A 9,775-nucleotide genomic window follows, 5' to 3' on the forward strand; every position below is an offset into this window, starting at 1 on the left:
TTTAAAGAAATATAGTAAATACATGTTTTTTTTGTTTGGTCAAAAGTATATAGTAAATACATGTTTTTTTGTTTGGTCAAAAGTAAATACCTTTTTCTAAAGGTAAAGTAATTATTGGGTCAAATTTTTTTTAAAATTAAAATTAAATATTTGGTCAAAGATCTTTTAATTTTTTTTTTTGGTCTAGATACCCTAATGAATAGAAATTCACCTTTTTGGTGGATAAGTGAGATGTCTAAAGAGTTTGAAACTCAGATCACCGCATATATAATTGAACGTCCCTATCAACTTAAGTAGCTTCACTAGGAAAGTTGTTTTAAACTTTAACGTAAAGAAATAAGAAATGAAAACATATATTATATTTTAAACAAAAGAACTTATGTGTAATTTTTATATATATAAAAAATAAAGAAAAATATTTATTATCATTTAATGGAAAATTTGTTAGTCTTAAAAAAAATTATAAATATAACTTTTTGCTTTTAAATTTTGTAAAAATATAATAATATTAATTTTTAATCATTAAAATATTGGTAACTAAAAATAAATCTCTTGGAAGGAAACAAACCCTAAGGACTCATTTGGATTGACTTATTTTTTAGCTTATGCAAAACATCTTATGAAAATAAATTATCTTTTATGTATTCATACGTTTGTCAAGGAAGTTTTTGTAAAAAATATCTTATACATAATTTCCATTAACATAAAACTTATTTATTTGCATAAACTATTTACATAAGTTTAAAAATAAGTCAATTCAACAATACTCTAAATCCATTGCCTATAGGGAGGTGAAAATAGATTAAAAGGAGACACAATATTAAATTAATTTATTGTTGACATAATTCATTAATTTTGGCTTGTTCAAAATAATATAACGGTTAAAGAAAAAAAATTCATACTAGGAAGGTGAAAATAGCTGAAAAGAAAACATAATATTAAATTAATTATGGTCAAAGAAAAATAGCATAATAGGAAGGTGAAAATAGCTGAAAAGGAAACACAATATTAAAATAATTTCGCGGTCAATGAAAAAAATATGAAATTAATTTTTATTATAAAAAATTTTTTTTGAGGCTATAAAAGAAAATTATGTTGACGAAATGATACAACAGAATACTCAACTACAATTTCTTCGTAAGACGATTAAGTTGATTTTTTATTTTATTTTTGTGTTATATGACTTTTGATTTAAGAAATTTCTTTATTTTTTTTCTTCATATCAGATCAAGATCCTCCTTCCAATTCACTAACATGAGTTTTGCGAAATATTTTTGATTTTACCCCCTCTCCCTTCATCTTTGTGTTCTATAAAATTATCCTTTATATAATAAATATATGTAATTTTCATCACGTTTCTCTTCAATTGTCTTAAACTTTGGATTAGGGATGGGAATAGGCCAGGCCAGGCTTTGATAGGCCTGAGCCTGGTCTACGAAAAAATTTACAGGCCTAAGCCTGGCCTATGGCCTATCATAGGCCGTTTTTCTTGGCCTGGCCTGGCCTATTTAAAAGCCTGGACTGGCCTGAAAGCCTACTTACAGGCCTACTTTATATTAAGGCCATCAAATAGTTCATTTAGCCTACTAAATAAGCTAAACAAGCCTTAAAGCCTACTTAAAAGCCTATTTAACTACAAGTAAATTTTAACTAGATTAAAGCCTACTTAAAAGTCTATAACAACAAAGCCTATTATGGGACTACTAGATAGAGAAAAAGATATTTATATTTTTAATATATGCAATTATTTTAATATAAAAAAACATTTTTTAATAAATAGTATTAATAGGCCAGCCTATTAGGCTTAACAGGCTTTTCTGGAAGCCTAAGCCTGGCCTATTTAACTAAACAGGCTTTTTAAAAAGCCTAAGCCTAGGCCTATCTACTAAACAGGCCAGGCCAGGCCAGGCCAAAACAGGCCAGGCCGTAGGCCCCTGTAGGCCGGCCTGGCCTATTCCCAACCCTACTTTGGATGCACTTACACTACACTGCCTATAGAAAACGTTTTGAATTTTTTATTCATTCTTTTCTCTATTTCTACTTCTTGCTTCTGTGTAGGTGTAAGATTGAGAACCAAAGTGAAATCTACAAGGCCAAAAAGTTCATTAAGAAAATCTCTTTTAAGATAGTGAAAAATCTTTTGTTGATTTCTCTTTGATTCTCATTCTCATACCTAGACAGAAGCATGAAGTAGAGAAAGTGAAAAGGATAAATCGAAAGTTCAAAATGTCTTTTCTATGCAGTGTAGTGTATTGCACCCAAAGTCAAGGTCAATTAATGAGAAATGTAATTAAAATTCCATATCTAATCATATAATGGATGATTTGATAGTTGACCTAAAGATGGGGTCAAATCAAAATTCTTTCACAATATGCCTAAGAAGCTATTACTGATGTCGCCATCAATACAACTTGTCATGTTGCCCAAAGTAATCCTCCTCGACGAGTTTATAACCAAAATACTTTAGTAGCTTACGGTCAAATCTTGTATGAAGATGAAATTTGCGTCCTTTTTTTTTTTTGCAGAAACATTGAGTATGATATGAATATTGTTGTAGTTGCAAAAAATGCTTTGAATTTGACTGTAATATATATTTAGTTTGATTGGATATCTCATTTCAATATATTTTGGATTGTTGTGTTTGTAGTGTTGCCTGGTTTAGTTGACAGCCTTGTACTAGCAAGTGTATATTTCTAAGACTTATTGGAACCTTTTATTTTGTATCAATTTTGTATGTCTTCTTTGTCAAAACTTTTAAGCAATTGATTGTCATGGTTCTCTGCAATCCTTGGTATTGAAGATTTCTCGTATCTAATTAATTATGGACGTTTCTTATAAATTAGATTCTATATATCTTTGAAGTGAAGCATTATCTTAGAGAGTAATCAATCTAGGTTGAAAGAAATCAATATGTTGTCTTTTTATGGCTAAATTTCTTTCATGAAAGAAATCAATCTAATCATATTAGATTGAAAAAAAATCAACCTTAGGTTAAATTTCTGTACAAATTCTTGTAATGCTTTTAACTTAACAACTGAACTAACTATATACACAATGTTGGGTACCAGAGTTACAAAATATTATCACACAACTAAAATAAGAGACGAGTAAATAGGAACTAAACATACAATATTTATGGGGAAACTCCTCAACAAATAACGGAAAAAAATCATGGGGAGTAGAGATTTTTCACTAAGTAAAAGAAATTAAAAGACTTCTCTAAAAGAAATTCTGAAAAAATTAAATAAGAATACAATTACCACTCTCTCCGGTAAATAAGATAATACTAACAATAACTAGAAGAAATCTCACGAGAGAAACTATTTTTTTCTCTCTATTTTCCTTTCACTATGTACTCTGAACAAGAAATACACTTGTTGTTGTTTTGTTGCTTTGTTCTGATTTGATGTGGCATGATTTTCTTCATCACCAGTGTCATCTATTTATAGTGCACCGGCCAGAGAAATAATATCCTGACCAAAACAATTGATGGCACCGCAGGGGCTGACCCAGGTGTTGGTGAGGGTGCAGCTGCACAACCTGGGTATCTAAAAATTACACTAGTATCCTACTTTTTCTCTATTTTGCATACCCTGTATAATGAACTTTTGCACCTTGCACTCAAAGGATGACACTATATAACTCAAATTCTCTTATAATCTTGTCACACTTGCACCAAGCTGACGTAGTTTCTCCAACTTGCATCTTGTTTGACCAACTTGAGTGATTTATGTTTCCAATTAAACCACTTAATAAAAAAGAGATCGATCATAATTAAAAAAATAAGTTTTATTTATTATAATAAGGGTCTTGTTAACGAGTGCCCTAAAGAGATCGATCATAATAAAAAAAAAAGTTTTATTTATTATAATAAGGGTCTTGCTAACGAGTGCCCTAAAGACACTCTTTAAAAAATTTTAATTAAGAAAATGTTTATTGATATAGTGACATAACTCAATTCTATAAAAACTTACTATTAAAGGTTGTTAAAGAGCGCAGTTAACATTTCCCTTGTAATAAATATGAGTAAAGCATCAAATAAGTCCATGACTTTGTAGAACACTCTTTATGAATATTAAGTCTTAAATTGGTCTCTATATTTAACCACTTACTACCATTAATGTCTATTTATTTTAAGGACTATCAATTTGGTCTCTATCATTATCCACTTACAATTAGTTTAGTGTCTATCATATTTTTTGAAGGACTAATATGAGTAAAATTTGACAGAGTCAGAGACCTTTTTAAAATATTCATAAAGTCAGGGACATATTTGAAGGGACATATGTGAGAGTCTACTATAAAATCATTGACTAATTTGGAAGTTTACATTAAATATAATATACATATATACACACACATAATAATTTGAATATATATATATATATATATATATATATATATATATATAATTTAAATATATATCTTCAATTTCATAATTATTATTAGTACTAACTGTACTTTAAAAGTTCGCACCCCCTGACCCAGGGTTCTGGATCCGCCACTGAACATAATATTAATTAAAGGGTTAATAGTGCTTTACCCCCTGTAATATAGGTCATTTCCGGTTTTTCCCCTGTAAAATATCTTTTTTGAATTTCATTCTTGTAATTTGAAGATTTTTTGGTTTTGGACCTTCACGGAAAATTTCACCCCCTATAATTTGAGCAAATTTAGGTTTACCCCCCCTGGTAATTTGAGCAAATTTCGGTTTATCCCCCTGTTAATTTGAGCAAAATTCGGTTTACCCCCTACCATATCTTCGATTTTGTACAGTCAAAATTTATGAAGGTCCAAAACCAAAAATATTCAAATTACAAGGACGACATCCAAAAAAAAATATTTTACAGGGGGTAAAGCCAGAAATGTAACACCCACACTAGACGTATCTAGAAAGTCTAGCACGTGCTGTAAGTTTGATAACTTCTGATTAATCATTACCTTAGGTTTAACACCTTTTGGTTTTGATTCCCCAGAAGCAATAACTGTTTTGTTCTTCTGAAACTTAGACTTCAGGACTTCAGATTCAGGTTTCAACAAACTCTGAGGAACAAGTTCTGATCTCTTCAGAATCTTGATCTGTGAAGTCTTAGAATCAGAGTTTGTCATTGTCTTTGACTTAGAGTTCTTTTACTTTGAAGTAATCTTAGCCTTAGAGCTAGAAGCTTCAGGTTCTGATGTAACTACAGTTTCAAACTTAGCACCTTCAGGTACAAAGAAGGTTTTCAATCCTTCCTTGATGCATTTACAACATGCTTTGAGACTGATATCATTATGTTTCCCTCCTGAAAATCCAATCCCTTTACCATTGTTTCTGTAAATGCCGTAAATCATTGAAGCAACTTTGCTTCTGTCAATACCAGATATAATAAAATCCTCAAGAGCAATTTCATGTTTACTTAAAGATTTTCCATTAAACTTTTCTTGTAGCTTCTGACAAAGAAACTTGAGCTTCTCTTCATAAGTTTTACAAATGAAGTCAAAGCCTCTAAGTCCTTATTCAGAAGCTTTCAGATCCAACAGAGTTTATTCTTGTTGTTTCATTAAATCAACATATTTTTCTTTTAAATCTTTATACTCATTGGTCCTAAGTTCAAAGTGTGTAAGAAGTTATTTAAGAGACTCAATAAGTTCTTCTCTGGGAATTTTAGAATATACCTCGTTTTCATCTTCAGAGTCTGAGTCAGGTTTTGCCTCTTAAGTCACAGTAGCCACTAACCCCATAGCTGCATATGCTTCATCTCCAGCTTCTTCCTTTTCAGACTCAGATTCACTATCTAAATCTTCCTAGGTTGCCATTAAACTCTTCTTAATCTACTTTCTGAATTTCCTTGAGTTGAAACTTGACTTCTTTGACTTATCCTTTGATTTCTCCTTCTGAAGATCAGGGAAATTAGCATTGAAATGTCCAGGCTTCTTGCAGTTGAAACATCCCTTCTGATCTTCTTTCTGGGAGCTTTTGTAACAACATCTCTTACTCAGAAACTTCCTGTTCTTCCTTGCCAGATACTCAAGCTTGTTGGAAAGCATAGCCATCTTCTCAGTAGGATCTTCATCAGAGTCTCCATCAGGTGACTCTTCTTCAGATTTAATAACTTTAAGAGCTTTTGATGACTTCCCTTTAGATGGTAGAGCAATAGATTTACTCTTCTTAGCAGACTCATGTTCATTTAGACTTATCTCATGAACCTTGAGAGAGCTGACAAGATCTTCAACACTTAAAGTGTTTAAATCTTTAGCTTCCTCAATAGCAGTAACCTTAGGTCTCCATCTAGCAGGCAAGCTTCTTAGCATATTGCTAACATTATCAGAAGCAACATAACTCTTCTTCAGTATTTGTAATCCAGAGACTAGGGTTTGAAACCTTGAGTACATTTCCTCAATAGTTTCATCATCCTTCATCTTGAACAACTCATACTGATGAACAAGCATAAGAGCTTTTGATTCTCTGACTTTCTTGCTGCCTTCATAGTTTGCACAAAGAGAAGCAAACATTGCCTTAGCAGTGGATTTGTCACTCATCTTCATATACTCTGCTTTAGGTATAGCAGTGACAAGTGCTCCTCTGATAGTATGATGCTTCTTGTAGAGTTTTTTCTGAGCAGGAGTATGTTTCTTTCTATCAAGAGCAGCTCCTTCTTCATCAAGGACCACGTCACCAACACCATCTTCAAGTATGTCCCATAGTTCTTCATCTAAACCCATGACATAACTATAGAAATTGGTTTTCCACCAAGAAAATTCTTCAGGATCTCCATTGAACTTATGAACTTTTCCAGAGTCAGATTTCTTGTAGTCACCATATTCATATGGAACAACATTGTTGTTCCCAGATCCAGAACTAGAGCCTTCACCAGACATGTTTTTCTCAGATCTTTTTTTGTTACACTGTTAAGTGTTAAGACAACATACCAAGGCTCTAGATACCAATTGAAGGAGAGAAAAACACAAGAAGGAGGGGGTTCAATTGTGTTAGCTTTTTCTTCGTTTTCTCCTAAGCTGAAAACACTGATCAGAAGCAGATATAGTTCTACTTCTGAAGTGATGTCCAAGACTAAATGCAGCAGATAAAAACAGAGAGAAGAAAGACACAAAGCAATTATACAGGTTCCTTCCACAAACCGGAAGTAGTCCTGTCCCCCTTGCACTTCCAAGGAGAGTTCACTAAAATGTAATATCTGATTACAAATGCTCACTGCTAAAACTAGCAAGAGACTTCAAACTACTCAAGCACAACTGCAAGAGATTTCCTATGCTCCTGAACACAATCAAGAGACTTCCTATGCTCAAGCACAACTGCAAGAGACTTCTATTCAAAAAGAATTACAAAGAAAAATGTTTGAGGTTGAACACTTGATATACAATCAGTGGTGTTCACAATACAAATCAGATACAGACTCTTTAAGACTCTAGAGTTTCTAAGATATGAAAGTTTGTTAAGAAATTCTAAGTGAACTTTTGATGCAGAACAATTTTGACAGAGTTTTGGCACTTTGTAAATTGTTATTTAGTCCTTGCCATTCTCTAAGTCTTCACTTCTTTATATATAGGTGTGAAAGAGACGTTGTGAAATTGCCAGCACATCAAAATAGAGTCGTTTGAAGCTTTGATCAATCACCAATGATCTTTTTCCTGATATGGTTATTGTCCTATGAGGGATCAATTTCAAATCCATTCCAAGTATGAAGGAACATTGTTGCAGGCAGAGCTGTTTTTCTTGTCTTGTAGCAGAGACAAAAACAGAGTAGTGGAGGTAGTGGTTGTACACTTCGTACGATTGTACTTTGTCAACGCTCTTTAAAGAACAAGCATCCAATGCCTTCAAATCCTTTCAAAATAGTCGTTGCTTCACTCTTCTAGTCTTCTGCAATGCTTAGACAAAATTAAATCCTTTGAACAACCTTTGAAGCTTTAAGTCTTGCATCTCCTGATGAACTTCAGCTTCTGGTGATCTTGCTTCTGATGAGATGCTTCTGATGAACTTGCTCCTGATGACGTCATCACTTCAGGAGCACTTAACTTCAGGAGCACTTCTCTTCAGATGCTTCAAGCTTCCTTTTCGTTGATTCCAATGCTCTCTTTTGTTCTTCCAAAACCTATTTAAGATATCAAATTTTTTGTCTATGGTCCTGTACTCTTGAACAAATAGTAGCATATCCAATTGACAATTTTTAATACCTTGTTATTATCAAAACTCTCAAAGGGTAATGTTAAACACATTTTGTTCCAACAACACAATGGCAGAAAGATCATGTGATACGATTCAAAGTTATTTGAATTGAATCAAAATATTAGAAACTGACTTTTGCCAAAAGAAAAGACCATGTCTACATGTGCATACGACTCTAGACACGAAGAATCATTAGGACACATGAGAGAACAATTGCTAGATGCTTTAACATGAATCTAGCCTATATCTATCAACACAGTAACATCAACAAAATAATAAAACTACTATCTATCTACTAGCAAAACATCATCAAAACAAAGTCCTAAAGCTGCACATGGCTTCAGAAGTGAAAAATAAAAACCAAGAGTGTGTTTGGATGTGATAATTAGAAATTATAAAGAATTTAGAATTGTACGCAATTAAAATGATTCAAATGACCTGTCTTCATTTTTAAATGATTTTCTTTCGTTCTTAACATCGTTTGGATTACTTTTAAAATAAAAAATAAAAGTTGAAAAATAGTGACCGATTCACAATTTTTGAAAATTTTAGGGGCTGAGTTTTAATTTTGGAAAAATGTTAGGAGTTAATTGGCAACTTTTGAAAAAAGAAATTGGGACAAATTTGCAAAAATTGTAAGAATCACTTTCACATATATAGAGTAAGGAAGAAATTTCAAATTCTTATATTTAGTTGTCATTTGAAATTTCCTAAATTTAACTTGGATAAAGTATTTGATAAATTTCCATATTTTGAAAATTCTACAATTTTATCATCCAAATCATTGGCCGATATGACGGGAACTCTAACATCCCGATTTTTAGTTTATTATTATTTTAATTATCTAGAAGGCAACACATAGCATAGGCATTTACAAGCAAACACACAAGGCAACACATAGCATAGGCATTTATGGATGAAAAAGAAGAGATGGAATTCATTCATCTACGTAAATCTCTCCCTTTGACAACGTCAAAAAGAGAGAGTAACCATAAAGATAATAAGTGAAAAAAAAGAAACTAACACGCCCAACCGAAATTGAAAACTTGTAAGCATGCAATGATAGGCACAAATACAAAGTATAGGCATGCAAAAATAAGGAAATAAACAAGATCGAGTCCAAGCCAATGAGTACAAACATAGATTGAGTCATTTCTAGATGGAGAGATTGAGATCTTAGCAATTTTGTGGGAATGCAATGAATGTTTAGAGAAGTGTCATGGGCAAAAGGTAATAAATATAGGGTCTTGCTTATTTAAAGCAAGAGGTATCTAAGATGCCTAGTTCGCTAAGGATCTTGAGGAAAGAGTCAGATGGTAGAGGTTTTGTAAAAATGTCAGCAAGTTGACACTTAGTGTCAACATACTCGAAAGTCACATCCTTCTTTTCAACATGATCCTTAAGGAAATGGTGTTGAATCTCAATGTGTTTAGTTCTAGAATGTAAGACTAAGTTTTTGGTAAGATTGATAGCATTAGTGTTATCACATTTAATTGAAACACAACCTAATTTTAAATCATAGTTGCGCAGTTTTTGCTTAAGCCATAAAATTTGTGGATGGAAAAGAAGAGAAGGAATTCATTCGTCTACATAAATCTCCCCCTT

The sequence above is a fragment of the Medicago sativa genome, chromosome 7, assembly GCF_051527215.1.
Source record: "Medicago sativa cultivar Bolivia chromosome 7, Bolivia_mono, whole genome shotgun sequence".
In the NCBI taxonomy this organism is placed as follows: Eukaryota; Viridiplantae; Streptophyta; class Magnoliopsida; order Fabales; family Fabaceae; genus Medicago; species Medicago sativa.